Below are 21,390 nucleotides of genomic sequence, written 5' to 3' on the forward strand. Positions count from 1 at the left end.
CCCCCTCAGATCTCTTTGCACCAAAGGGATTCCTTCAAATATCTTCCACAGAGCTAGGAATTTAGACTGTTTTTATCATGAAAAGTTTTTTATTCTCCTTCAATCATGGTGGATTATTTAGCTGGGTATATGAGTATGGCTTAGCATTTATTTTTCGTCTTTGGAATACATAATTCCAGGTCATGTTGATTTTCGAAGATTCTGTAATAAATATTTTGATATTCTAATGTACCTGCCTTTATATGTGGCCTGGTTTTATTTTAGCTTTCAGTATATTTTTTTTTGAACAAAGAGAGTAAATTTTATTTGATGAAGGCAAACATCATCCAAAAGAAACCAGACTCGGTAAGGTGCTGTGATAAGGGAGTCTCTGGGGTCACCCAAAAATCTCACACTGGGCAAGGAATAGGCTTGAGATACATAAATGTCCTCAAGCCATTCAGCACCATCCTGACAAGCTCTTCACAGCTGATGCAACCGTTGCTGTCCTCATAGCCCACCACTAACATCTCTCCTCTCTCTGTCATCTTCTCACCCAGTGTGGCTAGGACATGATGGATTTCAGCACCCATGATGGTGCCGTTCCCTTCCTTGTCAAACACATGAAGGCCTTCAACATAATCCTCACAGGTTCCCTGGTGCTTGCTCTTGGCCACGGTCTGTAGCATGGGCAGGAAGTGCTCAAAGTCCAGCACCTTCGCATTCATCCTATCGCTCTTAGGGTTCCCCAGGACCCCGAGCATCTCAGCTTGGTAGGGTTCTGGCCCAGGGCCCTCATCACATCCCCACACTGTCATACAGGATCTTGCCATTGCCTGTTGGGTCAAATAGTTGGAAAGCTTCCTTGAATTCTGAGGTGAAATCACACATCTCGGCTGCTGAGTGGGACCTTCTCCAGCAGTAATCTCAGTACATATTCTTTGTTCTTTACTTAAAGTATTTTGGCTATATTATGATGTGGGAGCTTCTTTTTCACTCTTGTCTGTTTCACATTCTAAGTGCTAACTGTTCCTGCGTGGGCATTTGTTTCTCTAGAGTTGGGTAGTTTGTTTTTTTTTTTAAACTATGGTTCTATTGAAAATATTTCCTAGAACTTTGACACATTTTTCTTCTTTTGTTTATATTTTTTTGCCTCTTTACAGTTTTCTTTACATCTTTCATGTGCATTTATACACTTCTATTAATCTATTATTGCCACTGACTGAATGTCTAAATTTCTCTACCTTGTCTTTAAACCCAAATATTTCATATTTTCTGTGGTTCATTCTATTGGTGAGCCCTTTTGCATAACTTTTTCATATTCTGAATGTTCAGTGTGTCTCTGTTTCACTATTTCTCATTATTGAATTTCTTTTCTGTATTCATTATTGACTTCGTTACTTCACAAAAGTGATGTCTGGGAATTTCCTCGAAGTTTACCTTGGTTCTCTTTTATTTCCTTAAACTTAGTTATAGACTTTTTTGAGTTCTTTGGAATTTCACTGAAGTCATTCTTGTTGGAGACCTGGGGGATTTGTCATTTTGGATGAGTCATGTTGCCTTGTTTTGTGTGTTTCCTGTGTCTGTGAGTTGGGACTTGTCCACTGGGGCTATGCTCTTTAAGAACCTTTATTCTTCCAGTGAAAGTGTTTAGAATCTTCAAAAAGGGCCGAGTTGTAGGTATGGTTCAGGTGTCATTTTGCTCTCTAGACTGGTGTTCAGGGCAGCAGACTTAGCTCCCCAAATCCCGCTGAGAGTAAAATACTGTCTGAAAACCAGTTATTACTGAAGGATGCCACCAAAATACACAGAGGCGGTCATACAGCAAACATGTACTCCTCAAAGTCTAGTCATTATAGGGAGCAAAGGGGCACTGAGAGCATGGTATGGACCAAGATGTTAGGTTCTGGTGATGTGGGGGGGGGGGAAAGCAAGACTAGTTATCAGTATTAGGTTGATAGAAAACAGTAGAAGAGGGAAAGATAAATAAAAGTGGCAAAGAGTAAAGCCAAGGGGAGTGAGGGAGGCAGTTTTGGCTAAAGGCTGAATGAAGGAGAGGTAAGGAGATGTGATAGAATGATGTGTGCAAATCTCAGAAGGCAAAGACACTGAGATACTACGAACCAAGCTACCTCATGTTTTGGGCAATGGCCATCAAAAGGAAGACAGAAAAGGAAAGAACAGAGAGAAAGGGAGGGGAAGCAAGCAGGACAGACCTGGTCTGCTAAACTGACACTCGGTACCAAGCAAGGACTAACTGTGGAGGTGGGAAGTGGGGGTGGGGTGTAGACTCTGACTGCTTCAGCGCCACCTGAGTGCTTGTTGAATCCTCTACACTCAACATCGCTTCCCAGATGCCTGTCACTTCTCTCTGTGGTCACTTCAGAAGGTCAAGTCACAGATAGTGGTCACACTTCTGAGCGATCCTTTTGGAGTCCCCAGCTGTATGCATGCCACTTGGAACTGTGTCAGTGTTCTCCTAAAGACTCTGGCTACAAACACGTCTCTACCTCCCTGAGTGGCACACGGTTCTGATTCAGTTTCCCCCCCAAGTTTCATCACACAGACCAATGACCCTCCCTCTGAACTTCCTCTAAGTGTGATTCATGGAGGTTCTGGGGCCTCAACGCTGCTGACTCTGCTGGGGTCTTTAATGAACTCTTACTGCTTCTCTGGTTGAACCCTGAGTAGACAGGTTTTCCTGAAGTCTTTACAATTTTTATCTCTCTTCCACATCCTGCTCTTACTCTCTGTCTTGAAAAAATGTCTGTTACTGAGAGTAACAGTTCTCATGCTTTAAGGCTGTCTTAAGTGTGTCTCCAGTCACTCACCTCTTCCTGGGGTCAAAGAAACTCCTAGAACTGCCAATCTTTTTCTTTTTCTTGTTAGTATTTTAAAGTTTCCCATTCACTTTTTTACTGCACTAAAGTGAGCCACCAGCCACCTGGTCTGATCACTGTGATTCAGCTTCCCTCACTGGTTTCTTAGAGACTCCAACAGGCTATGTCTCCATGTTGTCTGCCATCTTGCATCCAAATAATTATTTTTTAAAAAAAATACTTATTCATGCTCTTTGTGGGATAATTAATATTATAGGAATGCCAAAGTCTCTCATCAGAGTTTGAATTTCTAAATCATTTCCCCATCCCTGTTACTAAAAGAACTCCAGTAGGTTTGTTTGTTGGCACCAAAATAGGTTGCTTTCTTCAGAAGGAAACAAAAAAATAACACATTTGTTTACATTAACTTTTCATGGCTCAACATCTGGAGTCCAAAGTTTAATGATAACAGATATGGATGGATAAATAGTGGTCAGTTATCCGATTGATTCCTAGAGCTCTTTGAGACCTGTAGTGTGGGTCTAGTCCTGAAACCTACCCAGTGCATCATGGAGTGTTTGGCTAGACCACTGAGCACAAGGAGTCTGGAGGCCATTGAAAGACGAGGTCAGCCCTTTGATCTGAAGTGGTCTGAGATGTGCTTTAGGGAGGGATCAAGATAGTTCCCTGGGCCATGAATAGAACAGACCACCTGAGAGCCAGGCTGAAGTTCCACATGATGCTTCCCTAGAGTTTTCTCAGCAGACATCTGTCCAGAGTGAGTGTGATATAAGACTTGGGGACACGTGAGAATAAATATCATTTTCCAAAATGGAAGTTAGTCTGGTTCCATAAACCTCCCTGTAGCATCCTTTCCCCCTAAGTAAGCAAGAAAACTGGGATGGGCCTTTTCAGTACGAGCTCTTGAGAGCCTTTGTGCCACAGCTGCTGTCTCAGAGGAGGGTACCATTGTCAGCAGCTGTGGGAAAGTTGAATGCTGTAACCTCCCCCATTGGCAAGCACATTATCAGTAACGACTCCAAGAAGCTGAAACTCAATGTCAAAGAGACTTGGCTCATTTCACCTTCAGTGTCTGAAAATTGGTCTAGCTTGGAACAATCCTTTCAAGTAATGTCGTCAAAGCTTGTCCTGTACTGTGCTTCGTGAGTCTCTCTCCACCTTGATTCTGACCCAGATTAGAAACTTGAAAGCAGCCCTAGTCTGAACTCAACTCCTTGGGGATGGCCCAGTACAGAGGAGGCATCCAAGTCTGGGAAGAAAGGCTCAGATTCCTGCTCTCCCGGCTCTGAGCCACACGCCATGTGCTTTACAACTAACTGTGTTACTCTTGGAAGTTCCTCTCCTGCTCGGAGACTCATTTTCCTCATGTGTAAAATGAGTGAACTGCATAAACCCTTGGACTCTGCCATTGCATGAAATATCTTCCTGGGAGGGAGGCTCGCTTCAGAAACTTGGCCTCACCACTGCCCTGGGGCTGATGAGTGACAGGCACCAGAGCTAACCCTCCATAAATAGATGTTCCCTTCAGGTCTCAGGATGAATTTATAGCTGGAGACTGACATTTAGTAACTTTCAAACCAGACTAATTTGACCTCCAAGGAAAAATATCAGTTTTTACTGTCTTTAAACCATGACATTACACATTACCTATATTTTATTTTAGAAACATATAGCCCTGAGTTTTACTTTAACTAAATATCTTAAAAATCTCTAGCTAATCAATTCCTGGTGAAATTTTTTAGGACAGAAGATGTCTAAGAGAAATGTCAATGGACTCAGACAACAGGAGTCACTGGGGCTAATGATGAGTTTTAACCTGAAAATCCTCTCTTTTTAACTGTCTAGAAGATGCCTTGCACATCATTAGCACATCTCTTGATTAGTTATTGTTGTGAGCATTCAATCACCATAGGAGTTTAACAAGTGACAGAAACATCTGGTTCCTCCCTCATTCTCTTAAACTCTAAAGGGTAGTGAATGAACGCCATTCCAATCAAGCACTAAGTGATTATGAGGCTACAGAGGCTAGGGAGCCAAAAGGAGAGTACAAATCCAACGTAGATACCTAAGAGAATATAATTTCCAGGGAAGAATATCTATTTCTGACTGTATGTTTGTGTGCTTCCCTGATTAGTTAATTTTCTCATTCTCATGATCAAGTTACCTGACAAGAGGCAGGTGTTTACAAAGAAAAAGGTGTATTGGAGCTGAAGAGATGGTTGAGTATTTAAGAGCCTGGGCTGCTCTTCTAAAGGACTAGGGTTTGATTGCTTAAAGATGGTTGCTAACAACTGTCTATACCTCTAGTTTCTGGGGATCTTACCTTGTCTTCTGGTCTCCATGGGCACACTGCACAAGCACATGGTACACAGGCATATATATATATATATATATATATACAAGCAAAACACCTATACACAACATTTTTAATTTGTAAAATATACTTCTTTAAAAAGGGGGGGGGGATTTTTATGGCTCGTAACTGTTGGTATTCTGTTTAAGCTCCACCCCCACAACTACCTAAGAACTGCCAGGTATGCTGTGCCTCACGGTTGCCTGGCAACAGCCAGCTGTGCCTGACACTATGAAAGGGACTGATTGCCCCCTCCTCATTCTCTCTTGCTCTTTTTTCTTCGCTTCTCTGCTCTTGCCCCCTTCCCTGTCCCTTCTCTCTATCCTCCCCCCTTCCCTCCACGTGCTCATGGCCGGCCTTTCCTCTCCTCTCCTCTTCTTCTCTCATTAAACCTCTCCACGTGGAACCATGTTGGCTTGGTGTGATTTATAGGGGTGGGAGCCAAGATTTAAAGAACAACAATAACTCTGGTGGACATAGCCTGTCCTAGCGGAGAATGCAGGAAGTTCGAGGACACTGGCCACTCTGTGCCCACAGTCAGAAAAGAGAGCAGTGACTGCCAGTGTTCAGCTTCATTTCTCTCTTTATTTAGTTTGGAACCCATCAAGGCAACAGTGAAGTTAATTATCACACCCCTAAGCTCATATTTTAGAGCTGTAACCCCTAATGGGAGATCAGGACATGGGGCTTTGAGGCAGTTGAATTTAGATGAGCTATTAGAGTGTTGGTTCCTCATGACAAGACTACTGTACTTAGAAGTAGAAAGAGACGTTTGCTCTGCTGCGGAAGAGCACAGTGGGAAGATGGCCACCGGTAAACCAGGAGGAGGCTCCTGGCCAACACAGAGCCCACTGGCAGATCCTAGGCTTCTCTTACTGAACTAGGAGAAATACATTTGTATTATTTGAGCCACTGATGCTACGGTGTCTCAGAATAGTAAGCAGTACTAAGATAGTACTTAATTCCCTGAGGAAAGATGCCCCATTGAGAAAAAGCAATAATGAGAAGCTATGAGACTAAATTACCATAGAAATGTGCTCATCTAAAGTGAAGAACTGAAGCAAGCCCTGGGGCCCTGCTCAGCGTGAAACAGTCTTTTGCTTTTAAGACAGACAAAACAAAGAGCATCAGCAGCAAACAAAATCAGCCATTTGCAAATAAAAACCCTTCCTATGTACAGCAGTGGCTAACTACACCCATTCCTCCTTCTGGAGGCAAAATATACCTGGCACACCTGGCACCCTTAGGATCCTTCCTCCTACCCTACCTCCTCTCACCCAGTTGGCTCTCTCTTTCTCTAGATGCCCAAGTGGGAAGGAACATGGAATCCCATGCCTTTTGCTGCTTTACCACTGCCACCCATTGGCCCAGACCTTGTCAAAGAGCATCATTGGTACATGTTGTTTTATTTACAGAGTTTTTTTGGATCTTTGAATAGATCCAATCCATCTAAGGCATTCTGCCCATCGAAAACCAGTATCTGTATCTTGGTGAACGAGGCTCTTTGCCCAGGACCAAGGTAAGCTACTATGGAGTAAATAGAAGAACAGACATGCCCAGGAGTTAATATGCCTCCCCTATTACCCAGAGTGGTATACACCCCAATTCTCTTGGATAATTTGAGACCTGTGCTTTGAATTCATCCTAGCATCAGTATTGGCTAGCAGTTCCCTTCTCATTACTATGTAACATGCTGTTTCTTCTGGAGCTGGCTGTATTACTTTTAAATTTTTTGAGAGTCTGTCTTAAAAGCAGACCTCAAACATGATCCTCCTGCCTCTGCCTCCTGGATATTGGGATTGTAGGCATATACGAGTATACCCAGATAACCTGAATTTGTTTTCTTTGTCTCCTTTTATTTTGTTTTATATCTAAAAATGATCCAGGTATAAAGTAGGGAGGGATGAAGAGATAGATGATAAGCTTCAAAGGGAAAGGAGGTGGCAATGCATTTAAAGCTTAAGATATTCTCCATAAAAATATGGAGGCGGCCTCCCAGTGAAGTGGAAGTTTCTGGATATGTCAGATGATACAGACTCATGCGGTATTTTGCTAAGATGGACTCACATGGTGTTTTGTTGAGTCGAGACATGTGGCAGGACACGTGATGTGTGGAGAGAGTATAAGTAGGACTCAACAGACAGTGATGGCGGGCTTGCATAGCTAGCTTTGCAATGCTTCGTTGATCTTGTGTCTCCATCTTTGCTGATCTTCGCTTCATTGAAAGAGGCACTGCAGAGAACTGCTGACCTCTGCATCTTGGCTGGTCCTGGTCACTGCCACTGAGTCATGCTGATTTGGTGGCAGAGGACTGGCAGTTTCTACTGGATTGTGCCACTGCTGCTGATTTGGTTTGCTATCCTGACACTACTGAACTGGACGGCTGGTATCCTGACAAAGAGAGATTGGAATTTCCCCAAGGAAGTACTTCTAAACAGGTTCATACCCCCTTGTCTTACCCTCTTGTCCACTCCAGCTTTAGAGGAAGGCAGGGGTCGTCTTTGGACTCCAGTTTAAGTGTCAGGAAGTGGGAAAGGTAGCTGCTTTATTCCTCATGTAGGGGAGAACTCTGCAGGATCGGAAGGAAAGATCCATCCATGGCTTAATAGTTAGCATTTCCCTCAGCAGCAGTGTTCCAGGCTCCTCTGCCTCCTGCACTACCTGCTGCACTGGATGAAACCATCTAGGAGAAAAGGCTCAGGTAGAGGTACAGTTAGAGGCCAGTCATCCTCTGGATGCAATCTAATCAGACCCAAGACTTTGCCCAATGATCAGCTTCGAAGTTCCGCAGAAGAGAGACTTCCCATGAACCATCTCTGCAAAGATACAGCTGACACAGAACTTCAGTGGCATGGTACAGAGTGTGACAGTACACTCATAAGGGCTGTCTGGTAGCTATTGATTCTGGCTAGGCCAAAGTTGGCCAACTTGACTGTCCCACTACTTTTTACTAGAACTTTCTCTGGGTTGGGTTCAGGTCTCAGTAAATGATGCAATTCGTGTACCAGATATGCACATCAGATCTGTGATGGTCTCAAATGGTGCCTTGTCCAGATACATCCTTAGGTCCTGGTTCCTATGCACGACCACTGGGGTCACCTTGATCTCACAGTCAGATTGAAGTGGTACAGACCGCCATCAGCTGGACAGCACTGAGACACTCAGAAACCTCCAGGCTCCTCAGTGAGGCTACTGAATTAACTGTGCTAATGGGAAGGCCTCCTCTTCCTCCTCCTCCTCCTCCTCCTCCACAACCACCACCACCACCACCACCACCACCACCACCACCTTCTCCATTGAGGAATATCAAATCTTGATGGCCACAAAGTAGCCTAGGGAATCATAATCCTTGTTAATCATAATCCTTTTCAACTGCTCCATAGGAACCAATAACAACTTCATCTACTGGTTCATATCAAGGGGTAGGTAGCCATTCTTGGATCAGGCCTTTGCAACTGACCAAGAGATGTGGGGTAGAGAGCAACCTGTGTTTGATCCTAATATGGACTCAACCATAGACACAGGCTACTAGAACTGTCCCTTCACCTGACTCTTACCATGTGACAAGCCATCAAAGAGGTAGCCAAACCAAGAGGGGATTTTTTTTTAATTAAACTTAACTTTTTTTTAAACATTCTGGGATCCAGGCAAGATACATTGTTCATGATCAGCAAATATGACCTACCCCTGAGCTATAGCCTCAGGCCTACCTGTGCTTTTTTTAATTTTTAAAAATTATACTTGCTCGTCTATGTGTGCTTGCTTGTATGTAAGCACACCTGCATGCCAGGATGACTTGTAGGAGTCAGTTTTCTCCTTCCACCATGTGACTCCTGGGGATGGAGGTCAGGTGGTCAGGTTTGGTAGGTATATGCCTGTACTCACTGGGTCACCTTGCCAGCTCTACCTTTTGTAAATGATATATATTTACTTCCACCCACTCTAACCCAGATGAACCTACTCCTGTTGCTGTAAAACTATAAAAAATATAACTCTTTTATCCCCACTAGATCCAGCACCATAGTGCCCTAAGATATCTGCTACATATCTTGCCAGAAACACACATCCCAATTCTGTGGAGGCTTAGTGTCCCAGCCACTGCACATTCTCTTAAATTTAAATTGCCACATGAAAGAACACACAACACAATAACCTCTGATCCAATTGATAAGATATAATTGCCCACCTAAACATACAAAGCTCTGTACCATCCATCCCTTAAGAATAGTCATAACGACCTGTAAATACACAGAGTGGAATCTTAACATCAGCCTCCATGTTTTCTCTGCGGCTTCTCTGCCTCTCATCCCAGACTCCTCCTCTTCCCTCAAACTTTTCTCCTGCCCATCCTTCCTTCTCATTCAATGACAGGCCTCCATCTATCTTGTACCTGCCTCACCTGCATAATGATATCATCCCATATACTCCAAGACAGTGTCTCTCCCAGAGCCATTGTATAGCCCAAGGGAGAAACAGTCTCAAAGCCAGAGAGACAAGCTATAAGCCAACACCTCACCTGCACCATGATCTGAAGGCACCATGATCTGAAGAACCTGCACCAGTTCTTCAGAAGGCTGCCCAGTGGCCAGGTCCACACTACCTAACTCACCTACAGTGTTCTCCTTAGCCTACAAAACCATCCTCCATCTAACTACATCCTACAAGTCACACCCAAACCTACCTACACTATTCTGCATTCCACAAGACTATGACTTTCGATTGTGGTCTCAAGATCAGCAATGTTTGGGTGGCAGTGTTTGTTTTTGAGACAAGGTCTCTCTTCATAGCTCAGGCTAGCCTTAGACCCTTGCCTGGGTCTCTCTGGGTTCTACAGGTATGGACCACCAGGACCATGCAGCAACCTTACTTTAACAGTCTTCTAACTGACTCATGTACATGCCCTGGCCCAATGGTAGCTACACTGGGAAGTTATTTCTCCCCATTTTCAGTCCAACTGCAAAACTCCCCACCACTCACCATACGCATATGGGCAACTATTACTGGCAGATTTGGCAAAGGTCTAGCACTACCTCGACCTAAAACTTTCTCACACCACCTCTTTCCTTTCTTCTTCCTCTTTCTTTTTCATTTCTCCACCTCCCCCTTCAATGTCACATTTAGACCAATCAGTATTGCCCACCTGGATTACCCAATGTGGCTTCCCAGCTGGTGTCTCTGAATCCAGCCTAAAATGCAAATTGGATCCCTCTAGTGCTTCTCAAAGTACCCAGGACATCTGCGTTAACAGCCAATCTGGTGCCTCTCAAACAGGCAATAGGTGTGTGCAGTGCAACCTTCTAGGGTGGCATCAAGACTTCGGGGAATCAAAGCCCAGAGCAATTTGGGGTGTCTCATTTAGAGAGAATGAAGAACTGGCCTTTTTCTTGGGATCTGTCAGGCCACCTGGTTTCTAACCCCATCTAGCTCCTATCCTAGCTTAAAAACGTATCAGGCTTCTAAACTTTCAGACGTACGTTGCTGTTGTCTGAGTGTTATCTGTCCCCAAATTGATAGCTTGAAATCCAGGTCCCTGTGAGATTATTTGGACGTGGAGCCTTTGGAAGTTAAAGTTCTCAGATATAGGATAGTGCACTTAGAGGAGAAGCTGTAGCTTGTGAAGTTACACCTAAAAGATGGTGCTCTATAACCAGACGGACCTTTAGTGGAAACCAAATGTGCTGGCATCTTGGTGTTGGACAGCCAGCCTCCAAAGCTATGAAAAATAAAATTGTTTACAAGCTGCCCAGTCTATGATATTTTGTTATGGCCGGCCAAAAGAGTCAAGGCAGAATCACAGTGGTCAAAAGTCTGATCTCTGGGGTCAGATCACCTACCTGTCTGGGGTATCTTAGTTTTCTATCGTTAGGATAAAACACCTTGATAGCCGCATGCTCTTTATAAAAGAAAGCATTTAACCTAGGGCTTACAGTTTCAGAGGGTTATAACCTCTGGAGCTTGGAGCGTGCAACAGAAAGTCAGGCACAGCCCTGGAGCAGTAGCTCAGAGTTTACATCATGAGGCACAGCAGTGAGGTAGAGAGATCCAGTTGGGAATGGCATGGGCTCTTGAAACCTCAAACCTCCAAGTGACAGACCTCCTCCAAGCCCACACCTCCTAATACTTCACAAACAGATTCAACAACTGGGGATTGAGTACTTAAATATATGAGCATATGGGAATCATTTTTATTCTAACCACCATGAGGGGTGATCTTGCTCAGCAGAGACGCCAACTTGGACAAGTCTGCCAGCTTTGTGCTTTAGATTTCAACCTTAGGACGACAGTGGTTCCTGTGACATACAGATGCTCAGGAAATATTTCTGTCCTCATTTCCCTCTGTCATACATGGTGAATTTAGCATGGTAACCATTACAGGGACAGACCACTCACAACAGTCAGAAGAGTCATGCTGGCCTAGTGCCCTCTGGAGTCATGAGACAAGAGCACACAGGCTTAAGGCCTGACCGTGGAGCTCACTGCTGTAAATAGCAGCCAGCTTTGGCTGTCCAGCATGTCCACCCTCTGACAAAGAACAAAGAGGACACAGATGCGAGAGGGCAGATGCTGGTCTGAGCCAGGAGTGGGAGCCAGGAGTAGAGAGAGGGCAGTGGGGGGCTATCTCAGCAGGTAGAGAAAAAAGAACCAGAACACTGCATTATAAGTGGCTTTCTTCCAAGCACAAAGAACCTTGAGGGTGTGTGTCCAACGCTATGACTAATGAGGCATACGGCGGCTGACAAACATAAACCAAGGGAACTCAAATTACCACTCATCTGAAGTTTAAAATTCAGATCCCACTGTTGAAAGTACACTATCAATCATTATGGTTCAGTTGCCTTTGTGAGTCACATACATGCATTACGCCACTTTTGTGTTACAAGTCACTTCGCTTTTTTAAGACTTTACCGTATTTCAGCAGTACTTTACCCTCCTAATCCTGTAGGAGCAGTTTCAAATATTTTTTTCAGTCAGTCAGTGATTTATTTACTTACTTACTTACTTACTTACTTACTTTATTATTACTTACTTATTTATTTATTTACTTACTTACTTACAGCACAGAGTTACGCAGTCCAGGCTGGCTTCAAATCCTCAATTCTCTCGCCTGGCTTCTGAGTGCTGGAAATACAGTCATAAGCTACCACACTCAGCGAAGTTGGACACCTCGGAAACAGAAGAAGAGCAAAGACAAGCCAAGAGCTGAGTCTCCCACAACATTAGTGTTTCAAACTAGACCACGGAGCATTGTGTCCCCCAAAAATTATAAGTTCAAGTCTTAGTTCCCAGGACCTAAGATTATGGCTGAATTTGGACATTGGCTTGTTAACAGTATAGTAGGTCAAGACGAAGTCATGCTGGGATAGGATGGGCCTTAGCCCAGTATGGTTTCTGCTCTTACAAGAAGAGAGACTCTGACTGAACATTGCATAGGAACCACAGGTTAGAATGACACACCTAAAAGCTAAGGAACACCATAGATCAACAGCAAATCTCAGACTCTAGAAGGAAGAAAGGAAGGAAGAAAAAAGGAAGGAAGGAAGGAAGGAAAAAAAGGAAGAAAGGAAGGAAAGATGGACAGAGAAGGAGCCTGTCCCTGGCAAACACCCCACCTTAACTTTTATTTTTCAGAACTCTGAAGTAATACATGTCTGTGCAGTCAATGCACTGTGAGACAGTTCGCTACAGCACTTTAAGGATCTGAATGTCCAGGTGAATGGCCTGTTTCCCCAGCTTCCCTGGTGATCCAGGAAGAGGCTCGTCTGCATTGACTGCATTTGCCTCCACTAAGCTGCTGTACAGGGTGGGAGCTATTCATCTCCATTCAGTGTATAGAGCTTGCTCTGCAGTGCAGGCTTGAGAAAAGGATGAGTCTCTAAGAATGTTAGGGATCCACCCTGACTGTGCCACTTTGACCTTTAGTTCATTCAGATTGAGCTTCTTTCTCATTTAGTAGGAATGTGAATGTGCAAAATGAGAAAGCAGGGCAGCAGCAAACCGATCTGGAGAACATTGTGGAGCCTGAGACCACAGTCGGTCCCACTGCATTGGCCTCAGTGATATTCATTACCTCTGAGACCTTAGCTCCGCCCTTGACCTTTGGCGTTGGTGTTGTGGTATTGCTTTGTTGTGGTGCTGGGGATTGAACCTCGGGTCCTGAACATGCTAGGCCAGCATTCTACCAGGTATATACAGCTATGCTTTTACTTTTTAGACAAATTTATTTGATATTTAAAATACGCATATGCATGTGTGTTTGTGTTTGGGTATGAGGGAGTGAGTGCAGGTGCCCATGGAGGTCAGAGCCGTTGGGTGGCCTTGGAGCTGGGATTACAGGCAGTTGAGAGCTGTCTGACATGGGGACTGGGAGGTCCATGGAAGAATGGTGTGTGCTCTTACCTACTGAGCCATTTTCCAGCCCTGTGTTGACTTTTTATTTTGATACTAGTCTTGTTCAATCGCCCAAGCTAGCCTTGAATCATTTGTGTGGTTCTGATTAGTTTTGAACTCAGTTCTGCCTCAACTTTCTTGGACTACAAGTCTGTGTCAAAAGCCCAATTTCATGGGCGACTTTTTTTTTAAAAGACAAGTTATAGATATTGATTTTCCTCACTGATTTCCCTACAAAACTAATCCTTGCAATTAAAAAATGACTTCAATGCCATGATCACATTTGAGTTTATGGAAGCTGTAGTTCAGTGTTCCTTCTTGTTCCTACACTGTACAGGTGCATGCACATATACATGTAAGTGGACGGTAGGTGTGATGTTGCCAATGCATTTTGATTTGATATATTATATTCTTTCCATTTATTGTAACACAAGTGTTACCACAAATGTAGCCAATTGACCGAAGTCAGTTATGGAAAGATGATGAACAAAAGTAGAAAGGTAAAAGAGAAACGAAGTCACTAAGTCTAAGTTTCCAGAAGTTTCGGACATTTAAAGGTTTTCAAAAATGTGTAACCTCAAAAGTACCCAGTTTATGCCTCTCCAGAAGCTGTATTTTCTAAATAGCTTTTAAATCCCAATTAAGTTATTTCTAACAGAGAAACCATGGCTTGAACTTGGAGTCACCGGGTCAGCCACAGTTACGAGGTCATCAGATAGAAAGAGTGTCTATGTACTTACCATCTGTTCACCATTTTAACCGAGAAAAAGTTTAAAAAAAAAAAGTTCTTGGAGCAGCTAGCACACACATCAGTCACTGAAAGAGAAGAGCGCCCTGCTACTTCTAAACTGACCTCTCTTGCTCAGTAACCAGAATCCTGCCTGGTGTGGTTTAAACAATAGGATGCAGAAAATCCAGCAACTTTTGGCCCCTGGGATGTGTCCTTGTAGGCACAAGGACCTCAGATATGAGGTTTGCTTTATCTTCCTTTGAATGATCACTCAGGACCAACTACCTACCATGTGCTATGAATTTCAGTAGTTTGCCAAGTCATTAGCTAGATTATAGTTTAAAATGGTAGCCAACTTGATAACCTCAGCTTTGATACACTTTGTTTTTTTAACATTTAAAGAAACTCTTGTTCAGGGCTTTTGTGACCCTAGTCTTGGAGTCCTAATGATAGCATGGAGTATTTTGGGGGATTACCCCAGGAGAAGCTAACCACAGAAACATACCGTCCCCTTTATATAGGATGGGGAAAGCAAGGGAGAATCTGACTTTTTAAAAAAATCAAGTGTATTATAGCATACATTCAGTGGACACTTACAAGATAACTTGAAAGATTTAAAGTATATGTGCTCAGTGAGTTTGGAATTCCCAGGTGATATACACAGTGTTGCTGCACGTAAATGCGAGTCAAGCTGAAAATGACCACCTTCACAGAGGCTGCAGTGGTGCTATCCAGGGGTTGCCATTCTTGTGACTTTTGGTATTCCAAAAGTGTTGGGGATTGGCTCTAATTTGTCTTAACTAGGCTCCCAAAAGCACACAGGTATCTGCACATCCAGACACTGAAGGTCCCTGTTCCCAACTGGTTTTTAATTAATCAATAAAGAGCCCACAGCCAATGGCTGGGCAGGGTGAAAGAGGTGGAATTTTTAGGAAAAGACGCAGGGGAGAGGAAGAAGGAATTCTGCCGTGAGAGAGGCATAGGACTGACCACACTGTGAAAGCGAGGAGGGTGAGATGGATGAAATGTAGGTAGAAAAGGAAAGCAGCACCAAGGGAGGGCTTCCCAGAAGGAAACAGGACAGCAAAGATAAAATATAAATTTAGACAGTGTTAGCCAAGGGGAGGTTCAGGGAGTGCCCAGCCATTGAGCTCTCTCTCTCTCTCTCTCTCTGTGTGTGTGTGTGTGTGTGTGTGTGTGTGTGTGTGTGTGTGTGTGTGTGTGTATGTGTCTGTTTCATGTCTTTCATTTGAGAATACAGAGAACGCTGGCTGGTGGCAAGAAGTGTGACCACCTGCCAGGAATGTCGAGCAGATTAACTATTCACTGCTACAGCACAGCAGAAGCTGTGTCTCCTCCTGGGGTGGAGGGCAGGGGAGAAGGTCATATGAAGAGAGTGCAGAGGACTTTGGGTCTCTCCATGACCTTTAACTGTCCCATGTAAACACACAAACTCCAAACATGCCAGCAAACAGATATCCAATCCCATGCTTTCAGCCTGAATTCCGGGCATGAGAGGAGGGTAGGAGGCGTGAGATCCAAGGGCCTTGTGTTATATAGATCCTGTTACCACCAGCTCTGGTAAAGTTCCTGGTGCAGACTCACCCACAGCATTTCCCATAGACCATCACATCCTGGCCCTATATCCCCCTTGTGCTGGGCAGGCCACAACTGCGGAAGGCATCCAACTGCCTCCTGAACACCAGGAGCCCCTTACGAGGCTGATGTTCCCTTTTCTTCTATTTGCTGGCTGGAGAGATATCTGCAGACACTTCCAATGGATACCATTTTTCTGCCCATCAGCCCAGTTCCTGCCCTTTAGGTTCGTCTTCCCAGTGACTGTGTCCCAATGCCCTTGACTAGTTTGTTGGGAGCCGTGGGCTGTGGGCCTGCTCTCCAGCTGGCCTGGGTGCTCTTCCGTTCACACTCACAGCCCTTTGTCTGCCCTGGAGCTCTGCTCCAACAGGACTGGCTTACCATGCCATCTGTTGTCTTGCTTGGGCTCTCTTGGTGGTGCTCACCAATTCTGACCTTTCGGCCATGTATTTATATCTCGGTTTATGACCTGTCTCCCTCTCAGTGACACAGGAACCTGAAATGGGGACCGGAGCATTGCTTCTTGTGGTGAAGGATACACAATAAAGTCGAAGTGGGGTGGGGGTGGGAGTGGGGACAGGATCAAGTTTATAGTAGTACACAGCTTTCACACACTCTATCATCTCTCTCTCTCTCTCTCTCTCTCTCTCTCTCTCTCTCTCTCTCACACACACACACACACACACACAAGCATACAGACATACAGTTGTATTGCTTGATCTGCATCTGTAGGCTTGAAAAAGACACATGTTTAGTGCTCTGTAGATGGTGAATTAGGCAGACTCTGATCTGTTACCAAGAGCAAACTGAGGCTCCAGGGACAGAGAATCACAAGAGGTCAATAAAGGAGACTTCTAAACTCGGAGTTTTGGAAAGGGGGTGGCTTGGTTAGCTAGACAACTGAAAAGGCAGAAAGAACCCTGAGCCTGAGACACACACCTGCCTTGGTTAGCCTCTGATTGGCAGTGTGCCGGGTGAACCAGACATCCCCATGGCCCTCCACCCTGAGATTCTAAGACACTTAAAAATCGCCTGTTTCCTAAAGTCACAGTGACCTTGTGTTGATGAGGCCAGCTTTTACCTCTGTATCCCAAATGTACCTATTTTGGTTTTAACACACACACACACACACACACACACACACACACACACACACACACACACACGATACTGTGAACATGGAGTTTACACTTGTTTTCATATTTTTTTCTTTGTTGTGATAAAGCCCATCAATCATTCTACTGCATGTAGGGTGCTTAGAGGGCTCTGTCAAGAATGTTCCCAAAACCCATGCAGCTGATGTCAGGCACTGCTGTGTGTGACCTTCAGTGTGTTGGCTTCTCTCATGCTGTTTCCTCAAATGAAATACAGAGACTGAAATAGTGTTGTTCCCTGCCCTGGGTTCCTGCCAGCATTCTAATGTATAACATAACATACCTACCGTTCTTGCCAAGTTTCTGACACATCCAGAATACTCGAAAATGCAGGTGTTGCAGTTATTTTGATTGGCATCATCTTTATAATCGATACAAGAAAACACTCCTGGCAAGGGAGTACTTATGGATGCAATGGACTCATTTTGGAACCAACCCATCTGTAAGCATTTGACCAACAATTATCTCCTAAGTTAATGGGGGGAGGGACATTATGGGGTTCACGAGAAGATAAATGATAAAACTTTTTAGCACCGCTGACAATCCTGCTTCTCAGAGTGTGCTTTGGGGTGGTCTCCCTAGCTTTGACATAAACTTCTAGTACATGTGGTGGAGTCATGAGAGGGAAGTTATATTCTGGTACACGTGTGGTACACAGAAATTATACTCTGGTACACATGTGGTAGAGGGAAGTTATCTTTGCTCCATTAACTTTTGTTATTGGTTTGCTTGTTTCCTAGACAGAGTCTCACACATGGATGACAAACTCATGACCATTATCCTGCCTCAGCCTCCCAAGTGCTGAGACCACAGGCACGAGCATCCACACCTGGCTCTAGTTTAATTCTGAGTGGTCACTAGAGATATTCAGTTCTGCCTTAGAATGTTCTAGTCCCCTCCCTTCAGCCTAAGCTCTCATGAACATGGCCCAGGTTAGGTGTTTTCAGGCAGTGGTGGCTGTTTCTCTAATAGTTGGTCATATGCCAAAGTAGTACATGCATCTTACTACATAAAGGAAAGTTGTAATTTAAATGAGCTATAAACCACCTCTGTATGAACTTGTCTGATGTTCTCCTAGCATCTACTGCAGAGTTTAGCATGTGGTAGATGTCCCCAGTGTAACCTTGTGGGGTTTCTAGCCTCTAGAGGGTTAAATTTAAACAACTCCTCCTGGACTATAATCTAGCTATTCTACATATGGGATATGATACACACACACACACACACACACACACACACACACACACACACGCACACACGCACACACGCACACATACACAGACAACTACACATAGGCACTGCAATGATCCGGGTTCCTCTTTCTTTTCCCCTCTGTAAACATCAATAAGTGGTATGCATTCTCAGGTCACCTATTAGTTGGCTATTAGACCACCAGCCCCCACCACAGTTAGGATCCAGGATGGCCCTAAAACCACATGCTAAAGTTAGGCTTAGCTTCACGTCCACAGTATGTCTAGAACTCATACTAGAGGCTCATGCCTCATCATACAAGGAGGTTGGGAAATGTCATCTGTAACTCTGAGCAAGAATAATCTCAGGAAGAGATCAAGGTCAGGTCGCAAAGAAGGAGGCTAAGAAAACAGGGATAGACCACAGCTTAGACCTCCATGTCAGGGTCCGTTGACTCTCATTTGAGCTGCCCTGCAGAGAGGCTCCTCCACTCAATCTTTCCTGGCAGGGGCCCTTGTGTTCTTGCTCACACAGGCCTGGCTTGGAACACCTCCAGGTTCCTCTTCCAGGCTCAAGGCCTCTCTCTGCAAGCCTCCTGTCAGGCTCCCCAAACCACAGAACACTGGCTCTCGTTGCCCGGGAGGTAGCCATCCTGTGTGTTTCACTTCGCAGGAAATTTATCACAATAATAGCCCGAACCCGACAGGCTTAGAATAGAGTCTATTTTTACCTAGATCTCTGGCATGGAAGTTTCCTTACTTGTTAGGGATGCACCGCATGCATTTGGTTTTGTTATCATTGTAGTGATAGAAAAAAGCTAGATCTAAAGTTTTAAAGTTTGGTTCATAATTTCAATTTGTCAAATCCCCTTGTTTCTGTCCCAGTTGGCTTTCTCTTGCTTTAGTAAAAGAATTATCAAAAGCAACTTGGGAGGAAAGGATCTTGTTTCAGCTTACATCTTACAATCCCTCTTTGAAGGAAGCCAGGGCAGCAACTCAAGTCATGACCCTGGTGGCAGGAAGTGAAGCAAAGGCCATGGAGAAACCCTGCTGACTGGGCTCGCTCCCTGTAGCTTGTTCAGACCACCTGCCTGCCCAGTGAGCTGTGCCCTACACCATCAACCAATAATCAACAAAATGCCCCACAGACATGCTCATAAGCCAATCTGATGAAGGCAATTCTTCAACTGAGCTTCCTTCTTCCCGGGTGACACTAGTTTGTGTCACCTTGAAAAGGTCCCTTCATAGCACAGGTCCTATGAAGAGAATTGTAAAAAATTCGCCAGCTCCCCAAGCCTCCATGGGGTGTAAATTGTCCAAGGTACTGTTAGCTCATTCCAAAAGAATATGGAGAATATTTACAAAATGGAAATATTTGTTCGCATTTCATAAAAGACATTCAGAAAATTTTTTTGGACAAAGCCAGTGTCTCCTGGAAAGGTATTTGGCCTCTAAGTTGGAAAAATTCCTGAGGTTCTTAGCATCTATGGCTTCTTCCCATTGCACAGAATGATAAACTGAGATAAACAGCGTAGTGGTAACATGGCCTTAGACGCAGACCATCCCTAAGAGACTCCAATTACACTCCAGACTCATTAATATATCGCATCATTATGTTGGATGACTTTTGTTTCCCTCTCTGAGGACATATTATTCCTCCATTGGCCTACTCTGTTCCCTTTACTGGCTCACCTCCTTGGGGTTAACCCAAGCACAGGCTCCCCAGAAGAGCATGAAGGATGTCCACACCAATCTCACAAGACTGCAACAGCTTTGATTTACACACACAGACTTCAAGTCTCAGCCCAGCCTCCCTTTCCTGCCTACCACCGACGCCATGGGACAGTCGCAATGGTTGAGCCAGCCAGTCATTTCCATAGCCATATCATATTTACATCTGAGGTTTGCCACTGTTTTGTTTTTCTCTTCTCAGATATGAGCATGAACTAAATAGAGACGTGACATCAAATGGTTGGGCAAACACAGCTGTCCAGAGCCACCCCAGGGTACTCTGGGAAAGCACTTTGTTCAATTCCAAGAACTCTGAGGAGCCAGTTCACACTGAAAGGTCATTGGCTACCAACTAACAAATCTCATTACGAGGTGTCTGAGACGTGACGGTCATTTGGACTCTATTAATCCTAGCTTTAGTCACGTGTTTGTTTGTTTTCCTGAGGCAACTATAATCAACATGACCATCCACATATGCTATTTCTGAGAGCTTCTGGCAAAGTAGATACGGACCTGGTGTGTGTGTGTGTGTGTGTGTGTGTGTGTGTGTGTGTGTGTGTGTGTGTGTGTTGGATGTGTGCTTTGTCTCGGTCTCACTGTAACCACTGGAAGTCTCTCATGTCACTCAGATTTACTTTCCACCTGGCAGAGAGAGGGGTGGTTCTTTTGGGAATCATGAGGATGTAGTACGGACACATTTCCTGTGCCATGTCTCCGATCTCTCCAGAGGACCTCATGAACAGAAAGCGCAACTGATTTAAATGCCCTACAAAACAAACAAACAAAAACAAAGAACAAAACAAAGGCAAAAACAAAAACTTTCCTACAGAAGAGTGTGGAAACTCAAAACTGTTCATCTTCTGAAGGACTGATGAGTCTCCAATCTGACTTTTCCTAGCACTGTAGTGATGTTTGTTGAAAAGTAGAAGGAACTCTTAAGTCTTCTAATCCACTCTTCCTGTTCCACCAGCATTCCTATGTCCCAATATCTTAGCGTCTGTAAACATTGTTCCAGAGACTGGATTTCTCAGCTTAGTACAGCAGTTTGTCATCAATGCCATGGATTGGTTCTGTAATCATTAAAGAAGTTTTGGAGTGCAGGGGACTCAGACTAAAGAAGGAAGAGAAATGAGAAAGGCAGAGAGAGTGCCAAATCTTCTGATAAAGGGAGGCCCTGCCAGGCTCTTGAACAAGAGTGTTCTCAGGGTTCTGTGCTGGGCAGCACCTGAGGATCCTCCTGAGAACCTGCTTAATCATCTTGCTATTAGGAGATGAAGCCTGTGCTGCTAAATACAGACTTCCTGGTCACATGATCCAAGGACAGAGCAGAAGTTGAAGGTCTCTGTGGTACAAAGGAGGATCTTTAAGGAAAGATCTTTAGTCTCTAAGAAAACTCCAACAGGAGAGATCCTCTCTACGGATCTTCTGC

General features: G+C 44.3%; 2 pseudogenes; both read right to left on the reverse strand.

The window, feature by feature from the left end:
* Window positions 1-389: 389 nt before the first annotated feature.
* Myl6-ps6 (myosin light chain 6, pseudogene 6) lies at window positions 390-870 on the reverse strand (annotated as a pseudogene).
* A 6,822-nt stretch (window positions 871-7,692) lies between these two features.
* Cdk4-ps3 (cyclin-dependent kinase 4, pseudogene 3) lies at window positions 7,693-20,671 on the reverse strand (annotated as a pseudogene).
* Between the last annotated feature and the right edge of the window lie 719 nt (window positions 20,672-21,390).

This window comes from Rattus norvegicus, chromosome 3 (genome assembly GCF_021556685.1).
Source record: "Rattus norvegicus strain SHRSP/BbbUtx chromosome 3, alternate assembly SHRSP_T2T, whole genome shotgun sequence".
In the NCBI taxonomy this organism is placed as follows: Eukaryota; Metazoa; Chordata; class Mammalia; order Rodentia; family Muridae; genus Rattus; species Rattus norvegicus.